General features: G+C 39.0%; 1 pseudogene; it reads right to left on the bottom strand.

Moving 5' to 3' along the window:
- Nucleotides 1-7,925, bottom strand: part of LOC138097937 (DLA class II histocompatibility antigen, DR-1 beta chain-like) — a 39,385-nt pseudogene extending 31,460 nt beyond the window's left edge.
- Between the last annotated feature and the right edge of the window lie 14,046 nt (nt 7,926-21,971).

The following is a 21,971-nucleotide window of genomic DNA, read 5'->3' as shown; positions in this document are numbered from 1 at the left end:
ATGACCAACCTAGATAGTATATTCAAAAGCAGAGACATTACTTTGCCGACTAAGGTCCATCTAGTCAAGGCTATGGTTTTTCCTGTGGTCATGTATGGATGTGAGAGTTGGACTGTGAAGAAGGCTGAGCAGTGAAGAATTGATGCTTTTGAACTGTGGTGTTGGAGAAGACTCTTGAGAGTCCCTTGATCTGCAAGGAGATCCAACCAGTCCATTCTGAAGGAGATCAACCCTGGGATTTCTCTGGAAGGAATGATGCTAAAACTGAAGCTCCAGTACTTTGGCCACCTCATGTGAAGAGTTGACTCATTGGAAAAGACTCTAATGCTGGGAGGGATTGGGGCACAAGGCAAAGGAGACGACCGAGGATGAGATGGCTGGATGGCATCATGGACTCAGTGGACATGAGTCTGAGTGAACTCTGGGAGATGGTGATGGACAGGGAGGCCTGGCGTGCTGTGATTCATGGGGTCGCAAAGAGTTGGACACGACTGAGCGACTGAACTGAACTGAACTCTCTCCTCTAGTTTCTTACCTTCAGCATTCTTTCTTTATCTCTCTCTCTAAATCAATCGCAGTTGCCAATGCCGTTCCTCCTTTGGGTTTCCCTGGATCCTGCAGGGGCTGGACCCCGGCGGTTTATAATCAACTATACTTCAGTTTTTTTTAAAAAAAGATGTGACATGAAAGGTTAGCTTAAATGGGCTAAAAGCAAGAAGTGTGTGTATGTCTGAGAGAAAAAGGAGGCATATTTTGGGTAAAGGTAGTAGCATGTGTAAAGGCTTGAAAGAGCTGATGATTTCTGCACGAATCCAGAGGAAAACTTCTCACTAAAAGCACAGAGAGTGAGGAAGCAGAGTGAAAGTTTTCACTGGAAAAATCACAGAAGCCAGGTTCTTAAAAGTCTTATAGTTGATGTTAGGGTTTTGAATTTGTGATAAATGGGAAACTGTTGAAGAGTTTTAAGGAAATTAAAACCATGATCCCAGTATACTTCTACCTTTCATTTTTGGCATTTCCAAATCCAGACAGCTCTAAAAACCGATTTATTTTTTAAATTTGGTGACAGAACTCTCTTTTCAAATCTGACCTGATTAGGTAAGAGATCAAATATGTCCCTTAGGTGAGGGTGGCTATTCTGCACATTGTAGGCTGTCTTCCAGCATGTCTGGCCTCTCCTCACTTGATGTCAGAAGAAACCTTCAGTGTAACAACCAAAAATGGCTCTCAGTTCAGTTCAGTCACTCCGTCAGGTCCCACTCTTTGTGATCCCATGGACTGCCCCACGCCAGGCCTCCCTGTCCATCACCAACTCCCGGAGCTTGCTCAAACTCATGTCCATCAAGTCGGTGACGCCATCCAACCATCTCATCCTTTGTCATCCCCTTCTTCTCCTGCCTTCAATCTTTCCCAGCATCAGGGTCTTTTCAAATGAGTCAGTTCTTCCCATCAGATGGTCAAAGGATTGGAGTTTCAGCTTCAGCATCAGTCCTTCCAAAGAATATTCAGGACTGATTTCCATTAGGATGGACTGGTTGGATCTCCTTGCAGTCCAGGGGACTCTCAAGAGTCTTCTCCAACACCACAGTTCAAAAGCATTTTCTTAGGCACTCAGCTTTCTTTATAGTCCAACTCTCACATCTATACATGACTACTGGAAAAACCATAGCTTTGACTAGATGGACCTTTGTTTTCACAGTAATGTCTCTGTTATTTAATATGCTCTCTATGTTGGTCAGAGCTTTTCTTCCAAGGAGCAAGCATCTTGTAATTTCATGGCTGCAGTCAACATCTGCAGTGATTTTGGAGCCCCCAAAAATAAAGTCTGCCACTGTTTCCCCATCTATTTGCCATGAAGTGATGGGACCAGATACCATGATCTTCATTTTCTGAATGCTGCTGCTGCTGCTGCTAAGTTGCTTCAGTCGTGTCCGACTCTGCAGGACCCATAGATGGCAGCCCACCAGGCTCCCCCATCCCTGGGATTCTCCAGGCTAGAATACTGGAGTGAATTGCCATTTCCTTCTCTGAATGTTGAGTTTTAAGCTACCTTTTTCACTCTCCTCTTTCACTTTCATCAAGAGGTTCTTTAGTTTTTCTTCGCTTTCTGCCATAAGGGTGGTGTCATCTGCATATCTGAGGTTATTGATATTTCTCTCAGCAATCTTGATTTCAGCTTGTGCTTCATCCAGCCCAGCATTTCGCATGATGTATGCTGCATATAAGTTAAATAAGTAGGGTGACAATATACAGCCTTGACATACTCCTTTCCTGATTTGGTTCCAGTCTGTTGTTCCATGTCCACTTCTAACTTTGGCTTCTTGACCTGTATACAGATTTCTTGGGACGCAGGTCAGGTGGTCTGGTATTCCCATCTCTTTCAGAATTTTCCACAGTTTATTGTGCTCCACACAGTCAAAGGCTTTGGTGTAGTCAATAAAGCAGATGTTTTTCTGGAACTCTCTTGTTTTTTCAATGATCCAACGAATGTTGGAAATTTGATCTCTGGTTCCTCTGCCTTTTCTAAACCCAGCTTAAACATCTGGAACTACACAGTTCATGTACTGTTGAAGCCTGGCTTGGAGAATTGTGAGCATTACTTTGCTGGCATGTGAGATGAGTGCAATTGTGCAGTAGTTTGAACATTCTTTGGCATTACCTTTCTTTGGGATTGGAATGAAAACTGACCTTTTCCAGTCCTATGGCCACTGCTGAGTTTTCCCAATACGCTGGCATATTGAGTGCAGCACTTTCATAGCATTATCTTTTAGGATTTGAAATAGCTCAACTGGAATTCCATCACTTTCACTAGCTTTGTTTGTAGTGATGCTTCCTAAGGCCTACTTGACTTCGCATTCCAGGATGTTGGGCTCTAGGTAGTGATCATACCATCATGGTTATCTGGGTCATGAAGATCTTTTTTGTATATTTTGTGTATTCTCACCACCTCTTCTTAATATCTTCTGCTTCTGCTTCTGGCTCGAGATATTGCCAAATACTCAGGATCAAGGAGTTGGGGGAAGGGTTGGTGATCTGTCGCTGGATGAGTTCAACTAGTATAAACCATCTGAAAATACGTGGTCAAAAGCACTGCTAATTATGGAGTACTGAGAATTACATTAAAAGTTTTGCCAATATTTTATCTGTCGAAAATGTTCTTCCTATATGAAATTTCTATTTTTCAAGAATCCACTTCCAATGAAGAGCTATTTTTCCAGCAAAATAAATTTGAGTATGACTTACTTATCTCTTTGCCTCACCAACCAATTAAAAAGACATATAATGTATTCTTCATATCATCTTCCTTCTTAATTTCACTTGTCCACTACTTATCTATATTAGTAAGCTACAACTACAGATATTTCAATCCTATTCAAAGCGCCAGTTAACTCGTTTCTAACTTTGTCTCCTACACCCAATAATACCAGTGTTATTGGTATTAATAATACTGAATTACTAGCCTTGGCCAGATGTAGGACTCTCATTTCTGCAGTCAAATTCCCTTAGAAAGTACTCATCTCACATGCTAGCAAGGTAATGCTTAAAATTCTCCAAGCCAGGCTTCAGAAATACGTGAACTGTGAAATTCCAGATGTTCAAGTAGGTTTTAGAAAAGGCAGAGGAACCAGAAATCAAATTGTCAACATCTGCTGGATCATCAAAAAAGCAAGAGAGTTCCAGAAAAACATCTATTTCTGCTTTATTGACTATGTCAAAGCCTTTGACTTTGTGGATCACAATAAACTGTGGAAAATTCTGAAAGAGATGGGAATACCAGATCACCTGAACTGCCTCTTGAGAAATCTGTATGCAGGTCAGGAAGCAACAGTTAGAAGCGGACATGGAACAACAGACTGGTTCCAAATTGGAAAAGGAGTATCTCAAGGCTGTATATGATCACCCTGCTTATTTAATTTCTATGCAGTGTACATCATGAGAAACGCTGGGCTGAAGGAAGCACAAGCTGGAGTCAAGATTGCTGGGAGAAATATCAATAACCTCAGATATGCAGATGACACCACTCTTACAGCAGAAAGTGAAGAAGAACTAAAGAGCCTCTTGATGAAAGTGAAAGAGGAGAGTGAAAAAGTTGGCTTAAAGCTCAACATTCAGAAAACGAAGATCATGGCATCTGGTCCCATTTCATGGCAAATAGATAGGGAAACAGTGGAAACAATGGCTGACTTTATTTTTCTGGGCTCCAAAATCACTGCAGATGGATATTCCAGCCATGAAATTAAAAGACACTTACTTCTTGGAAGGAAAGTTATGACCAACCTAGACAGCATATTAAATAGCAGAGACGTTACTTTGTCAACAAAGGTCCGTCTAGTCAAGGCTATGATTTTTCCAGTGGTCATGTATGAATGTGAGAGTTGGACTATAAAGAAAGCTGAGAGTTCAAGAATTGATGCTTTTGAACTGTGGTGTTGGAGAAGACTCTTTAGAGTCCCTTGGACTGCAAGGAGATCCAACCAGTCCCTTCTAAAGGAGATCAGTCCTGGGTGTTCATTGGAAGGACTGATGTTGAAGCTGAAACTCCAGTACTTTGGCTACTTGATTCAAAGAGCTGACTCATTTGAAAAGACCCTGATGCTGGGAAAGATTGAGGGCAGGAGGAGAAACGGATGACAGAGGATGAGATGGTTGGATGGTATCACCGACTGATGGACGTGGGTTTGGGTATACTCTGGGAGTTGGTTATGGACAGGGAGGCCTGGCATGCTGCAGTTCATGAGGTTGCAAAGAGTCGAACACAGTTGAGCAACTGAACTGAACTGAACCCTTAGAAAATGAGGTTAGAAAAAATAACATTCTTATACAGACAGCTTATAGAAAAAGAACAGGACCTCAGACTTTGAATACAGGCCTTCACTTAGATGACAGCAGAGAGGAGTGTTCTCTGGGTCAGACTAGGTCCACTTACTATTTAGGAATTCTCTAACACCTTCTTGTCACATGACAACGTTTGAAAAGAGCAAATCACACAACAACCTCCCCAAATCTGTTCACTTTATCTTTACTATTGTCTCTGTCACCACCATTGTAAGTGAAGCCACAGTATACCTGCCCTGTAGAATTCTGCCATATTCTTAAATGGTGTCCTCCACTCCACTTGTGAACCTCTGAAGTCCAGTCTCCACGTGGTAGCTAGATTATTTTTTAAAATAAACACACTGACTCTCCTTATAATCTCTTAGTAGTTTCACATATCTCTAAATAAAAGTCAAAGTACCATGGGGGCTTTCCTGGTGGCTCAGTGGTGAAGAATTTGCCTGCCAATGCAGGAGACACGGGTTCAATCCCTGATCAGGGAGGATCCCACGTGTTGTGGAGCAATGAAGCCCGTGCGCCACAACTATTGAGCCTGTGCTCCACAGCCCAGAAGCCTCAACTACTGAAACCGGTGTGCTCTAGAGCCTGCGCTCGGCAACAGGAAAACCCACCGCAATGAGCAGCCTGTGCGCCACAGCTAGAGAAAAGAGTGCTCAGCAACAAAGTCCCAGCAGAGCCAAAGATAAATACATGAACAAATTTTTTTTAAGTTCTCATCACAGCCACCAGAGCCTTATATGATTTGGCTCCTAGTTTCCTCTCCAATCTCATCTTATTTCACTGTCCAACCAGCTTGCTCTGCTTCAGCCACTCTAATCTTCATTCTGCCCCTTAAACACAGCAAACATCTTCTCACATTTCGGTCTCTCCTCTGCTCCGTCTCCCTGGGACACTTGTCCCTAAGATCCCTCATGAGTCTGGCTTCTTCTCATCGTTTACGTCTCAGCTGACTGTCACCTTCTCAGGGAGAGCTTCCTAGACGCTTGAACTGAAGTCAGGTGAATGCAGGTCTCTCTGTTCTACAACCCTGAAGTGTTCTTTCAGCACATTTTTTGCTCTCTGAAATGATTTTCCCTGCTAAGTGTTTACTGAGTTGTTGTCTTCCTCTCCCGCCATTAGGTAAGCTCATGACTGCAGGGGACTTTCCTAAGTTACTGAAATAGAATTCTCTGAGCCAAGAACAGAACCCAGTATATAATAGTTGCTCAGAAAAAGACATTTGAGTTCAAAATGAATAAACCCAGTGTTCTGGAAATGGGTCTTTGTGTGACTCCTGGAAGGCAAGAAAGAGCTCAGCTCCAAAACTCTTTTTTTTTTTCTGTAGGCATATGATATCCTTTCCGTTTCCTGTGGGGAACTCAGGCAAATTTCCTTTTGCTCCTCCTACTAGTTGGAAGAAACATTCACAAGAGAGGAAAAGGTAATTTTAAGATTCAGGGAAACGTTCATTAAGTTTCGTCTCATCCAGTTGATCTGTTATAGTGCTGAGGGTTTGTGCAAATTTTTTTCTCTAATGGGGATTTTTTTCTAATGGTCATGGCATAGTTTGAGGAAAGAATAGGGAAGAACCAGAAAGAAGAGGACACGAAACATGACTAATTAAGGAAGTTAAATGGCATTATTAGTGAACCTACGAAGTTTGGGGCCAATATCTGATAAGCCAATGAGTTCCCTTGACTTGCTTCTTGACTTTCAACCCAGTAGGATGGAAACGACCTCACATTCTCAGGACCCTTCTCAGGGTTTATGGTTTGCCATATGAAAATGCTGATATCTGACTACTTGTAACTTATAAAAACAGAATTTCCTGTAATTTATCCTCTACTAGCTGAATCCCTTTGCATGTTCTCAGTCCAGAGAATGGGGAGATAGAGGAGAAACTAATCATGTAGAAAGATTCAAAATAGATTTATAAAGAACACTAACCTGTATCAGGTTTTCAGAAGATGCCATAAATTCTTTAAGGCACTTAAGAACATCCTGTGGATGCTCCTTATCTACAGAGTCGTTCCAAGTAGTTAAAGATCCCTGGTTTAGCTCCAGGATGCTTTACCCAGGAGAAAGAGAGAAAATTAATGCCAACTTCTGTCAGAGAAGCTCCAGGGCAGGGATATAGGCATTTTAAACGTTGTGGTTCAGGAAGACAGGAAAAGATATCGTGAGGGATGTCCTTTGATACATTCTCACATATTAGGAAAAGACAGCAACACAATAGACTCTGTTAAGGACATACATAGTATCTTCCTAGGAGAAAGAAAGTGAAAGTGAAGTCACTCAGTCGTGTCTGACTCTCCGACCCCATGGACTGTAGCCTACCAGGCTCCTCCATCCATGGGATTCTCCAGGCAAGATTACTGGAGTGGGGTGCTGTTTCCTTCTCCAGGAGATCTTCCCAACCCAGGGATCGAACCCGGGTCTCCCACATTGCACGCAGACGCTTTACCATCTAAGCCACCAGGGACCATTCTAATTCCACGAGAGTCCCTGTAAATTTTCAGAGAAACTTTTCTTTTTTCTGATATGTGTGTTGAGTGTGTGCTCTTTTGTGTCCAACTCTTTGTGATACCATGGACTGTAGCTCACCAGGGTCCTCTGTCCATGGAATTCTCCAGGCAAGAATACTGGAGTGGATTGCCATTTCCTCCTCCAGGGGATCTTTGCAACTCAACATAATAAAGGCAGTTATTCTGACTTTCTTACTTGTAAATCCTCTTAAGATCCTTAGAGGAATGGGTTGTAAGACTAGAGAGGTTTTATTGGAGGAGAATTGAGAAGACTTATCCCATGTATATGGAGTTACCTTAAGCAGCACTCAGAAGGCAGGCATCCAAGGCCCTTTTCTTGTGGAAGGAATGAAGGCTCCATGTGCTAAGGACTGGTGATGACTGAAGAGAATGTCACAGTTTTTAAGAGATGTAGTCTGGACACAGAGACAATTGTAACTCCCTTTCTTCTCCCACCCATAATAGCTCACCCTCCCCTCAAAGATGTGCACTTACATTGGGTTTCCCTGGCCCAAGAGAAGGGAGGGCTGAGCACCATCAGTAGCACTGCCAAAGCTGCCATCCAGTGAACCACAGACACATCATCCAGGAGAACAGAGTGTGAGGGAGCAGCTGAGAGTCACCCAGGGAGGACTAGGACCCTCTTCAACCCACGTGGCCAAACAATGCTAGCCAATGAACTCTTTCTTCCTGGGCTGGATGATCTCAGTGTTAGAAAAACCAATCAGCATCAGAGATGGAAAGCATCATCATTTGCTGGTCAGAGATTCAGGAGGAAGGTCCTCTTCTGAAGCTTAGAATTTTCTCCATTAAAAAGATTATTTTAACTTAGTACTTTAAAGGTTTGATCTGTTGTATCTGAGATATCTCAGTTGGGGCCCTCTCGTGTGCCAGTTCTGTGCTGGCCACTGATGTGTCACTCGTTTGAGCCTTTTAGGAAATCTTTCCTCTTACTTGCAATACTTTGACAAATGTAGGTGTGAGTGTATGAGGAACTGAGGAAGTGGAGAGAAAATTGTTGCATTTTAAGAGTCCTATGATCTCATCCTTTTTGCATCATAATTTAGTGTTGTAGATTTGGGGAAATTACTGAACTTGTTGAAAATAAAGCACTTAGATTTTTCAGGTATTTCAATTCTGAAAAATGCTGTGATTCTGTGGACAACTCAAAGAACAGTGTCCCTGGTAACAGAATTATAACTGTTGTATGGAGAGTATAGACTATACCTCCTTACAGATAAGATTGTCTCCAATAAACTGCAGGAAATTGAATATTAGTCAATAATTTAATGCAAATGAAAATGTCTTCAGGTTTGTCCCTGATATTATGATTGACTTTAATGGCACCTCCAGAGAACACAGAGATAAAGGGGGACTTATATGATGTGACCTATGTGGAATGGAGGGTCTTAAAGGTATTTTTTATAGCATGTTATCTAACAAGGTAATAAAACCAACTGCCCACATCACAGTATGCAGGAGACTGAGAGACGGATAAAGGACTTCAAGTCAGCTGTTGGCATGATAACTCAGCTTTAAAATGTAATATCTTACCTAAAAAAAGTGTTGAGTTCCTTATTCCTGTTTCCCATTAGGATTTCCTCATTTTACTGGGGATATGTCCCTTATTTATCAACTTCTCTTACTTTATCCTAAGAAAAGAAGACTGCTAATGAATACATTACAGAGTGTTTAGAAAAGAGAACACTATGGGAAAGCTATGAATTATATCTTTTGACATAATCACATAATTTTAAACATATAAATCTGTATTAGATAATTATTGCACATTATTTTAGAATAAATGTAATATTTCAGATTTAGAATGGACTTTAGAGGCCAACTATCTAAAGTTCAGCATTAATTTACACTCCACCCCAGTTCTAATAAGAATTTATCCTTTATGTGCATTAATAGTTCTAGCGATAGTACTCACCATTTGGCAATAAAATGACTATAATTAACTGAGCAATTTTTGCTCTCTTTACCTTGTACCCAGAATTAACAAGGACCTTTTTATACATCTTTTTGAAATATAATTCTCACATCATTTCAGGGATTTTAGTATTCCTTCTAATCTTGCAAAAGAGGAAAATTATGCTTGGAGGTTAAATAAGCTTTGCAAGGATACAGGAGTAGAAAATGGTACATTTCAGACTGAACCAAGATATATGTGACTCCAAATAACACAAGCTCAAATATTGGATCGTGAGTGAAGTGAAGTGAAAGTTGCACAGTTGTGTCTGACTCTTTATGACCCCATGAACTATATATAAGCTGCTAGGCTCCTCTGTCCACAGAATTCTCCAGGCCAGAATGCTGGAGTGGGTAGCCATTCCCTGCTCCAGGGGATCTTCCCAACCCAGGGATCAAACCCAGGTCTCCCACATTGCAAGTGGATTCTTTACTGTCTGAGCCACCAGGGAAGCCGTAGAACCAAAACATTTTCTGTTAAGTAGTCACAGAGAGATCAGCTAGAATTCTCATAGACTTGCCCATTAATATCGTATGTACAAAGAGGTTTGTTTTTTTTTCTCTTTGATCTAGACCTTGTGTTCATTGTGCTAGAGCAAAACATACACCTCTTTATCTATTATAATTACTGCCACATTATTTTTCAAAACTCCACCTTGGTTTTCCACTAGCAACTGTCCAGTGATCCCAGGTGTGCATCTGAAATGTTGTCTATTTCAAAATAAATAATGGATTATTTTGGCAGTTCTTTTGCCATTAGTTCATTATCGTAGGTAGACAAACAAGTTTCTACCTTCAAAACACAAATTTACTAGTCATTTTCACCAGGTAGGAAAAGGAGCTACTCCCCTTGTCTTGACATCTCTTTCTAATGCTGTCAAACAAACCTATAGGAATTGCATTAAACCTAAAGATCATTGGGGAAGGGGGAGAATTAGTGTGTTTACTATGTTGAATCTACCAATACAAGAACATAGTATGTCTCTTCAAATATTTACAACTTTTGATTATTTAAGCAAGTGTTTAAAACACTTTCAGCATACAAGTTCTATACATGTTTGTTAGGTTTGTATGCATTTATCTCATTTTTGAATGATTGGTCATAATATTTTACTATTAAATTTGACTCCATGTATTCACTGCAAGTATATAGAAATAGAATTGATGTGTGTAGGTTTATTTTGCATCCTGAGACCCTGCTAAACTCAGTTGTTATTTTAGAAATATTTGTAAGTCTTTAAACATTTTATAGAACTATCCATTTTATGAAACCACCTGGCTCTGGAGATTTCTTTTTCTTGAGTTTAAATATAAAGAATTAAAATTTTAAAATAGTTATAGAGGTGTTCAGATTATCCAGTTCATCTTGTGAGAATTTTCATATTTATACTTCTTGAGGAGTTGGCTCATTTTGCAGAAGTTATCAAATTTGTGTGTATAAAGTTGTTTGCAGTATCACTTTATTATTTTTTGGTATCTGTAGGGTCTGTGGGTATCTCTTGTTTTCTTCCTGATACTTGTAAATACTGTTTTCATTATCAGTCTTGCTAAAAGCTTGTCATTTTTACTGATCTTTTTAAAAAGTCAGTTTTCATTTTATTGATATTTTATATTGTTCTGTTTTCAATATCGCTAATTTCTGCTCATGTCTGAATCTCAATCCTTCCTTCTGCCTGCCTTGAATTTTTTGCTTTTCTTTTTTCAGTTCCTTTAGGTGGGAACTTACTTTATTAATACGAGATTTCTCAGCTTCTCTGCAGTCAGCATTTAGTGCTGTTAATGTCTTGCTAAGCGCTGTTTTAGCTGTATCTCACAAATTTTGACATGTTTTCTTTACATTTTTATTGGGAGTATAAAACCTCCACTTAGACCTTTGCATTATTTATAAACATTGGTCTGTAAATATTGTTCTCTAAACACTGATTAGATCCTGTTTGTTCATATCATCGAGTTCTTTTCCATCCTTCTTGAGTTTCTGTTTAGTTGTTTTTAGAGGAATACTGAAATCTCCAGCTATAATTGTGAATATGTTTTTTTCTCATTTTAGTTCGATCCGTTTTTTCTTCAGCTATTTTTCAGCTCCATTGTTGGGTGCAACACATTCAGAATTGCCTTGTTTACTTGGTGGAGAATATTTTTATCTTTATGTAATGTTCCTCCTCTGTTCCTGGTAATTTTATTTGTTCTAAAATCTACTTTATCTTATGTTAATACAGACTCTTCTGCTCTGTTTTGATAATATTTGCACATTGTCCCCTTTTCATTTTTCTTTTTTTCTTTTTTTTTTTTGCATTCAACCCACTTATATTGCTGTAATTGAAGTGAACTTCTCATAGACATTAATTAGTGGGTCATTATCTTATCCATCTAGCAGTTTGATTACAGATCTTCCTCTACTTATGATAGGGTTATTTACTGATTAGTTGAAAATATGAAAACACCAAAAACAAAAACAATTTTTAAAAAGTTGAAAACGTCAAAAATGTGTTTAATACACCTAACCGACTGAACATCATAGCTTACCCAAAACTAACTTAAATGTTAAATGTTAAGCTGAAGCTGAAACTCTAATAGTTTGGCCACCTGATGTGAAGAACTGACTCATTGGAAAAGACCCTGATGCTGGGAAAGATTGAAGGCAGGAGAAGGGGACGACAGAGGATGAGATGGTTGGATGGCATCACCAGCTCAACAGACATGAGTTCAAACAAGCTTTGGGAGTTGCTGATGGACAGGGAGGCCTGGTGTGCTATGGTCCATTGGGTAGCAAAGAGTTGGACGTGACTGAACGACTGAACTGAACTTAAATGTGACAGTTATATTAGCCCACAGTTGTGTAAAATCATCTAACATACAACCAGTTTTATAACAATTGTTTAATATCTCTTGTAATATATTGAGCCCTGTACTGAATGTGGAAACAGAATGGTTTTATGGGTGTAGAATGGTTGTAAATGTATTGATTGTTTATCCTCAAGATAGTGTGGCTGACTGGGAGCTGGAGCTCACTGCCACTGCCCAGCATTTTGAGAGAGTATCATACTGCATATTGATGACCCAGAAAAAGATCAAAATTCAATCCACAATTTCTATGAATGTATATAACTTTTGCACCATTGTAAAAGTCAAAAAATCATAAGCTGAACCATCATTACGTGGTAAGGGACTATCTCTACTGTGGTAAACATTTACATTTATTGTAGTTGTTAGCTGAGGTTTAAATCTGCCATTTTATCATTGTTTTCTATTTGTTCCTTCTATATTTTATATGTAATTTTTCTTTTCTCTGCCTCCTATGAGTTACTAGAATGTTTTTTAGAATACATAGATTTATTTATAGTGCTCTTGGGTGTCTCTCTTTGTATAATTTTTAAAATTTAATTTATTTATCTTAATTGGAGGCTAATTACTTTACAATATTGTATTGGTTTTGCCACACATCAACATGAATCCACCACGGGTGCACACGTGTTCCCAATTCTGAGCCCCCCACCCACTTCCCTCCCCATACCATCCCTCTGGGTCATCCAGTTCTAATGAGGTGGATGAAACTGGAGCCAATTATACAGAGTGAAATAAGCCAGAAAGAAAAACACCAATACAGTGTACTAACACATATTTAGAAAGATGGTAACAATAACCCTGTATGCAAGGCAGCAAAAGAGACACAGATGTAGAGAACAGTCTTTTGGACTCTGTGGGAGAGGGAGAGGGTGGGATGACTTGGGAGAATGGCATTGAAACATGTATAATAATATCATATAAGAAATGAATCGCCAGTCTAGGTTTGATGCAGGATACAAGATGCTTGGGGCTGGTGTATAATTTTTTAAATGGCCTGTTCTTCAGTAAATTTTTTAAAATATTTAAGAAAGAAACCATGCTAATTTAATGCAAATGTCTAAAGAAAAGACACTTCAAATACTTTTATGAAACCTGTATAGTCTTTATGTCAAAAACTGGCAAGGACCCTAAACAAAAAGAAATTTACAGACTCATCATTCTTATAAACATAGATGTCAAACTTTAAGATATTAGCAAATTAAATCAGGTGCTTTATAAAAAAAAAATGTATCAATGTCATATGGAGCCTATTCCAGGAATGAAGTTTGCTTTAACAATTGAAAATTAATGTAATTCACTATATTAACTGAAAGAAGGAGAAAAGACATATGATCATCTTGATTAAATTATAAAATATCAATTGACAGAATTCAACACTTGCATTTAATTTTTTACTCTACTATTAAAAACTAGAACAAAGAGTGATTTTTTTTCAGTCTAAGAAAGGATAGCTACCCCACTGCACATATCAGACTCAATGGAGAAATATTTTAAAATTTCCTCATGATATCTAGAGTACTTGAGATGTTAGAAAGTGAAGTCACTCAGTCATGTCCGACTCTTTGTTACCCCATGAACTCTAGCGCACCAGGCTCCTCCATCCATGGAATTTTCTAGGCAAGAGTACTAGAGTGGGTTGCCATTTCCTTCTCCAGGGGATCATCCCGACCCAGGGATCGAACCCAGGTATCCTGCATTGCAGGTAGATGCTTTACCGTGTGAGCCACCATGGAATCGTTTGACAATAAAAAATGCAAAAAAAAAAAAAAAGATATAAGGATGTGGCAAAGGAATTAAAATTACCATTATCTTGATTATAAAAATAATCAGTAATTTTATAGATTAATAGTTACCAATATATCTGGATACATAACACCAATTATATTCTGCTTTACCAGAAACAAATCAAAATCAAAGTCAAGATGATGGTACCATTCACAATAATAACCAAGAATAGTGAGTATCTAGTATTGAATACACCAAAAAGATAAATAAGGCTTCTATATTGAAAACTGGAACACATTATTGGGAAAAATCAAGGGTCTTATATAAATAATGAGAATACACATTTGGAGATTGTAAGAGTAAATATTTAAAGCCCTATACCTCCCTCATCTGACTTCACTGCCTATAAATTTACATTTTTCTAGATGCTTCATGTAAATGGAATTATGTGACATATAGATTTTTGTGTCTGGCTTATTTCACTTAGTACAGTATTCTTTAAGCTCATTCATTTTGTAACATGTATCATCATTTGTTCTAAATATTGTCATTTCACATAATTTATTCTCCTTCACGGCTGAATTATTCCATCGAATGAATGTGGCACATTTTGTTTATCCACTCACTAACTGATGGATATTTGGATTGTTTTCAGTTTTGATGATTATGAGTAACATGGCTATGAATTTTTGCATACATCTCTCTGTGAGGACATATATTTTCATATCTCTTGAGAATATTCCAAGGAGAAGAACTGCTCAATCATATGGTAAATATAACTTTTAACTTTTCAAGAAACTGTCAAAGTGTCTTTCAAAATAGTTGCAATATTATACATTCTCAGCAGCTACCCATTAGAAATTATAAAGACTTTGCTGCTTCAAATGGAATTATGACAATGAAAGTAATGGAAATAATAATAACCATTATTTTATTAATTTTTTCTTTCTCATTTTTCTTTCTTTTCTTTGCTTTCTCAAATTTTATTTATCAGGGAACCATTTTGTTGAAAGAAATGAGCTTGGAATATATATTACCAGCAACTTGAAGCTCTCTGTACTAAACTAAACCTCAGTTGGTCAGCAGTATAATCTGGACTCTCTATTACTGGTGTTTGTAATGAATAATGAATCAGTGCAAAAGAAAATACATCTTACTATAGATATATAGTAAGTTTTAGCATCTCGTAAAGCTAATCACACTTCCCAGGTGGCTCTGTAGTAAAGAATCCACCTGCCAATGCAAGAGACATGGACTTGATCCCTGGGTAGGGAAGAACCCTGGATGAGGAAAGGGCAACCCACTCCAGTATTCTTACCTGGGAGATCTCATGGACAGAGGAGCCTGGCAGGCTACCGTCCATTAGGGTGCAAAAGAATCAGACACGACTTAGCAACTAAACAACAACAACAAAGCTAGTCACTTCTCATTATGTGTCTTTTTTCAAAAATTTCTCTGGGAAATACATCTTTCCTCATAAAGATTCAGTTCAGTTCAGTTCAGCTGCTCAGCCATGTCCAACACTTTGTGACCCCATGGACTGCAGCACGCCAGGCCTCCCTGTTCATCACCAACTCACAGAATTCATCCAAATTCGTGTCCATTGAATCAATGATGCCATCCAACCGTCTCATCCTCTGTTGTCCCCTTCTCCTCCTGCCTTTAATCTTTCTCAGCATCAGCGCCTTTTCAAATGAGTCAGTTCTTCGCATCAGGTAGCCAGAGTATTGGAGTTTCAGCTTCAACATCAGTCCTTCCAATGAACACTCAGGACTGATCTCCTTTAGGATGGACTGGTTGGATCTCCTCACAGTCCAAGGAACTCTCAAAAGTCTTCTCCAATACCACAGTTCAAAAGCATCAATTCTTGAACTCTCAGCTTTCTTTATAGTCCAACTCTCACATCCATACATGACAACTGGAAAAACCATAGACTGGACTAGACTGATCTTTGTTGGCAAAGTACTGTCTCTGCTTTTTAATATGTTGTCTAGGTTGGTCATAACTTTCCTTCCAAAGAGCAAGGGCCTTTTAATTTCATGGCTGCAGTGATTTTCAGTTCAGTTCAGTTCAGTCGCTCAGTCGTGTCCGACTCTTTGTGACCCCATGAAATGCATCAGGCCAGGCCTCCCTGTCTATCACCAACTCCTGGAGTTCACTCAAACTCACGTCCATCGAGTCCATGATGCCATCCAGCCATCTCATCCTCTGTCGTCCCCTTCTCCTCCTGCCCCCAATCCCTCCCAGTTGACTCTTTTCCAATGAGTCAACTCTCCGTATGAGGTGGCCAAAGTACTGGAGTTTCAGCTTTAGCATCATTCCTTCCAAAGAACACCCAGGACTGATCTCCTTTAGAATGGACTGGTTGGCTCTCCTTGCATCCCAAGGGACTCTCAAGAGTCTTCTCCAACACCACAGTTCAAAAGCATCAATTCTTCGGTGTTCAGCTTTCTTCACAGTCCAACTCTCACATCCATACATAACCACTGGAAAAACCATAGCCTTGACTAGACAGACCTTTGTTGGCAAACTAATGTCTCTGCTGTTGAAATGCTATCTAGGTTGGTCATAACTTTCCTCCAGGGAGTAAGTGTGTTTTAATTTCATGGCTGCAATCACCATCTGCAGTGATTTTGGAGCCCAAGAAAATAAAGTCTGACACTGTTTCCCCATCTATTTCCCATGAAGTGATGGGACCGGATGTCATGATCTTCATTTTCTGAATGTTGAGCTTTAAGCCAACTTTTTCACTCTCCTCTTTCACTTTCATCAAGAGGCTCTTTAGTTCTTCTTCACTTTCTGCCATAAGGGTGGTGTCATCTGCATATCTGAGGTAATTGATGTTTCTCCCGGCAATCTTGATTCCAGCTTGTGCTTTATCCAGCCCAGTGTTTCTCATGATGTAGTCTCCATATAAGTTAAATAAGCAGGGTTAGGGTTAGGGTCAGTATATTAAGTTCTAAAATGAACAAATAATAACACTTTTGCTTTTGGAGTTGGGGGTTTGAGTATGGCTGGAATTTAATACTGAGTGTTAAAAAAGAAACTTTGAATTGATGTGGTCTACAAGAATCTGTCATGTTAAATAAATTAAAATGAAAATTAGAAAAAAGAATCTATCATCTTTCTTGAGGAAAGAATTAAAAATACACTCTAAAAAGACCAGATACTATAGTTTTCTTACCCTAAAATCATTTTCCCCTACCCCATCTACCATTCTTTTCTTTCTAGCACAAATGGCTTTGCTCCTGCTCTTCCCATAGGTATCAGGGGAGATAGGGTAACCTGACAAATGATAAAGCTCATTTTGTCTGAGCTGCCATTGTGATCCAGGGTCCTCCCAGTACATGGGGAAGTGGGTCTACTGGGAACACTCTAGGAAAAGCTCAGTTGCTCCCTTTAAAAGCACAGGAGAAGATGCAATTCTCTTTTCCAGCTTTATTTAAGATTGTTGGTGATAAATTAACCATCTCTGGAGATTCCTTACCTCAAATCTGTTATGTGAGATAATAAAGAAAAATAAAGTCGATTGGATTTTCTTTTGCTAGTGGCAAAAATCATCTTAAGTGATATGTTCATATCATATACTTTAATTCTACCTTATAATTTCATAGCAAAGGTATTAAATAAAATAACACCTCATTTCTTCTCAGAGAACAATGTGAGAATAAAGTTGTAACCTCAAGATGAAACAGAGTCTATCTTAACTGAATGTATATTGGAGATGTTATTATCAGCTTATCAGACTCTTACAGAATGATATACTGTTTCACATAAAAACTGTATAATTAACATGTGCATGAAATAACCTTTGAATTTGCTTGAAAATAAAATAACAGTTATCCCTGACTATGGAGAAATTGCTTTAAATGTCTATTACTTTGAAATGAACTACTCAATCTATTATCTAGTATATAGATTTGATTTACATTTGGAAATGACTCCTTAGATGGAATACAATAGCAGAACTTAACCATCTTCTCTGTTCGTTTCCCACCATTCAACATCAGAGTAATCCAAGTTTATGCCCTGATAACTAATGCTGAAGAAGCTGAAGTTGAATGATCCTATGAAGACATACAAAACCTTCTAGAATTAACACCCTAAAAAGATGTCCTTTTCATTATAGGGGACCGGAATGCAAAAGTAGGAAGTCAAGAAACACCTGGAGTAACAGGCAAATTTGCCCTTGGAGCACAGAATGAAGCAGGGCAAAGGCTAATAGAGTTTTACCGAGAGAACACGATGGTCATAGCAAAACACCCTCTTCTGACAGCACAAAAGAAGACTCTACACATGGACATCACTAGATAGTCAATACTGAAATCAGATTGATTATATTCTTTGCAGCCAAAGATGGAGAAGTTCCATACAGTCAGCAAAAACAAGATTGGGAGCTGACTGTGGCTCAGATCATGAACTCCTTATTGACAAATTCAGACTTGAAGACAGTAGGGAAAACCACTAGACCATTCAGGTATGACTTAAATCAAACCCCATATGATTATACAGTGGAAGTGAGAAATAGATACAAGGGACTAGATGTGATACACAGAGTGCCTGAAGAACTATAGACAGAGGTTCATGACATTGTACAGGAGGCAGTGATCAAGATCATCCCCAAGAAAAATAAATGCAGAAAGGCAAAATGGTTGTCTGAGGAGGCCTTACAAATAGTTGTGAATAGGAGAGAAGTGAAAGGCAAAGGAGAAAAGGAAAGATATTCCCATTTGAATGCAGAGTTCCAAAGAACAGCAAGGAGAGATAAGAAAGCCTTCCTCAGTAATCAGTGCAAAGAAATAGAGGAAAACAATAGAATGGGAAAGACTAGAGATCTCTTCAAGAAAATTAGAGATACCAAGGGAACATTTCATGCAAAGATGGGCTCGATAAAGGACAGAAATGGTCTGGACCTAACAGAAGCAGAAAATATTAAGAACAGGTGGCAAGAATACACAGATGATCTATACAAAAAACATCTTCATGACCCAGATAATCACGATGGTGTGATCACTCAGCTAGAGCCAGACATTCTTGAAAGCAAAGTCAAGTAGGCTTTAGGAAGCATCACTATGAACAAAGCCAGTGGAGGTGATGGAATTCCAGTGGAGCTATTTCAAATCCTAAAAGATGATGCTGTGAAAGTGTTGCATTCAATATGCCAGCAAATATGGAAAGCTCAGCAGTGGCCATAGGACTGGAAAAAAGGTCAGTTTTCATTCCAATCCCAGAGAAAGGGAATGCCAAAAATGTTCAAACTACTGCACAATTGCACTCATCTCACACACTTGTAAAGTAATGTTCAAAATTCTCCAATCTAGGCTTCAACAGTACGTGAACCGTGAACTTCCAGATGTTCAAGCTGGATTTAGAAAAGGCAGAGGAACCAGAGATCAAATTGCCAACATCCACTGGATCATTGAAAAAGCAAGAGAGTTCCAGGAAAACATCTATTTCTGCTTTATTGACTATGCAAAAGCCTTTGACTGTGTGAATCACAACAAACTGTGAAAAATTCTTCAAGAGATGGGAATACCAGATCACCTGAACTGCCTTCTCAGAAATCTGTACGTAGGTCAAGAAGCAACAATTAGAAATGGACATGGAACAACAGACTGGTTCCAAATCGGGAAAGGAGTATGTCAATGCTGTATATTGTCACCCTGATTGTTTAACTTCTATGCAGAGTACATCATGAGAAACACTGGGCTGGATGAAGCACAAACTGGAATCAAGATTGCCAGGAGAAATATCAATAACCACAGATATGCAGATGACACCACTCTTACAGCAGAAAGCAAAGAAGAACCAAAGAGCCTCTTGATAAAAGTGACAGAGGACAGTGAAAAAGTTAACTTAAAACTCAACATTCAGAAAACTAACATCATGGCATCTGGTCCCATCACTTCATGGCATATAGATGGGGAAACAGTGAGAGACTTTATTTTCTTGGGCTCCAAAATCACTGCAGATGGTGATTGCAGCCATGAAATTAAAAGATGCTTGCTCCTTGGAAGAAAAGCTATGACCAAGCTAGACAGCATATTAAAAAGCAGAGACATTGCTTTGCCAACAAACGTCTGTCTAGTCAAAGCTATGGTTTTTCCAGTAGTCATGTATGGATGTGAGAGTCAGACTACAAAGAAAGCTGAGCACTGAAGTTTGATGCTTTTGAACTGTGGTGTTGGAGAAGACTCTTGAGAGTTCCTTGGACTGCAAGGAGATCCAACCAGTCTATGCTAATGGAAATCAGTCCTGAATATTCATTGGAAGGATTGATGTTGAAGCTGAAACTCCAATCCTTTGGCCACCTGATGGGAAGAACTGACTCATTGGAAAAGATCCTAATGCTGGGAAAGATTGAAGGCCAGAGGAGAAGGGGACAACAGAGGATGAGAAGGCTGGATGGCATCACCCACTCAATGAACAAGAGTTTGAGTAAACTCTGCAAGTTGGTGATGGACAGGGAAGCCTGGTGTGCTGCAGTCCATGGGGTCCCAAAGTGTCGGACATGACTGAGCGACTTAACTGAACTGAACTGAATCATCTTCTCAAACAATTCCCTGGTAGTTCAGACAATAAAGAATCTGCCTACAATACAGGAGACCCAGGTGTGATCCCTAGGTCAGGAAGATCCACTGGAAAAGGGAAAGGCAACCCACTCCAGTATTCTCGCCTAGAGATTTCCAGGGACAGACCATGGGGTCACAAAGAGTTGGACACAACTGAGTGACTAACACTTTCACTTTAACCAATTAAGTTATCTTTCTCTGAAATCGATCCAACTCCTTAATATTATTAAAATATATGGAATTTAGAACTATATACTGACTTACAATTATAGTCTCACAATGATTTATGTGGTAAAGAATCAGCCTGCAGGCCAGGAGGCGTGGGTTCTATCCCTAGGTCGGGATGATCCCCTGGAGAAGGAAATGGCAACCTACTCCAGTATTCTTGCCTGGAGAATTCCATGGACAGAGAAGCCTGGCAGGCTACAGTCCATGGGGTTGCAAAGAGTCAGACACGACACTTTCTGCATCCCACGGTGTAAAGGAATGTCTGTGTTTGTCTTTGAGAACACAAAGATGTAGGAGACCACAAGGAAACGGGTTCATTAAGGACTTTCTCTTAGCTCAGGAAAACATACCTAATGGCAGAATGTAGAAAACTCAAGTTAAAACAGGACACAAAGCAAAGAACCTTTCAAATGTGACCAAACTACAGGAAGATAAATAAAAACATCATTGGACTGCAATGGACTCTTTCTTTACATTTTTCCTTTTACATTTTACTCCCTGACACTATGTGAAGCAGAAGATTTTCACTCCATATTTATTTGATAAAGACATTATAAAACAATGTTGGCAGAAGAAGAGTTCAGATACACAGAAGGCAGTAAAAGCTGAAAACAAAAAGGAGCTAGGAAAAATGAAAATACGGTGTTGCCTTCAATTTAAGAACTTCCAGGTTAAGATTGGGGACTGAAGAAGTCATTAAGGAGAACATTTTCAACAGGGTCACTGGACTAAGAGCAAACCAGATCCTAAGAAAGCACTCTCTGAAGAAGAGTAAGAGCTAATCAAGAAACCTTTCCATGATGCAAAGAAGCTGGTAGAGAGTTTTTGCTTGAGCGTTCCCATCTTCACTTCAGCTTAGGAGTCCTGCAAAAGACAGTGGAGAGGGTTGTTTTCAGATCTAACTCAGCAAGCAGGCTTTGTCTGCATGTGTGTGTGCACGTGTGCTCTTTCAGGGCATCATGTTAAAGCATTATATTAAGAAGGAGAGCAAATTCTCATGTCTTCCTGAGCTAAAGCTACCTTAGAATACAGTCCTTCCTGTTTAGTGGAGACAAGAAGCTTTAATATCAACTGCCTGATCAGAATCTTTTCCATTATTTGATTCAATTATTTGATTCAATCTGATTATTCAATTATTTGAATTATTCAATTATTTTGAATTATTCAATTCATTATTATTCAATTATTTGATTCAATCTGATTCAAAATCTTTTCCATTATTTCTCTTTCCAGTCTTATTACCCCTACCATCTGTTATGAAGAGAGTAACTATTAGTTTAAAAGAGAA

The sequence above is a fragment of the Capricornis sumatraensis genome, chromosome 22, assembly GCF_032405125.1.
Source record: "Capricornis sumatraensis isolate serow.1 chromosome 22, serow.2, whole genome shotgun sequence".
Classification (NCBI taxonomy): Eukaryota; Metazoa; Chordata; class Mammalia; order Artiodactyla; family Bovidae; genus Capricornis; species Capricornis sumatraensis.
The sequence above is the reverse complement of the archived record's forward strand: the minus strand, read 5'-3'. Positions and strand labels throughout refer to the sequence as shown.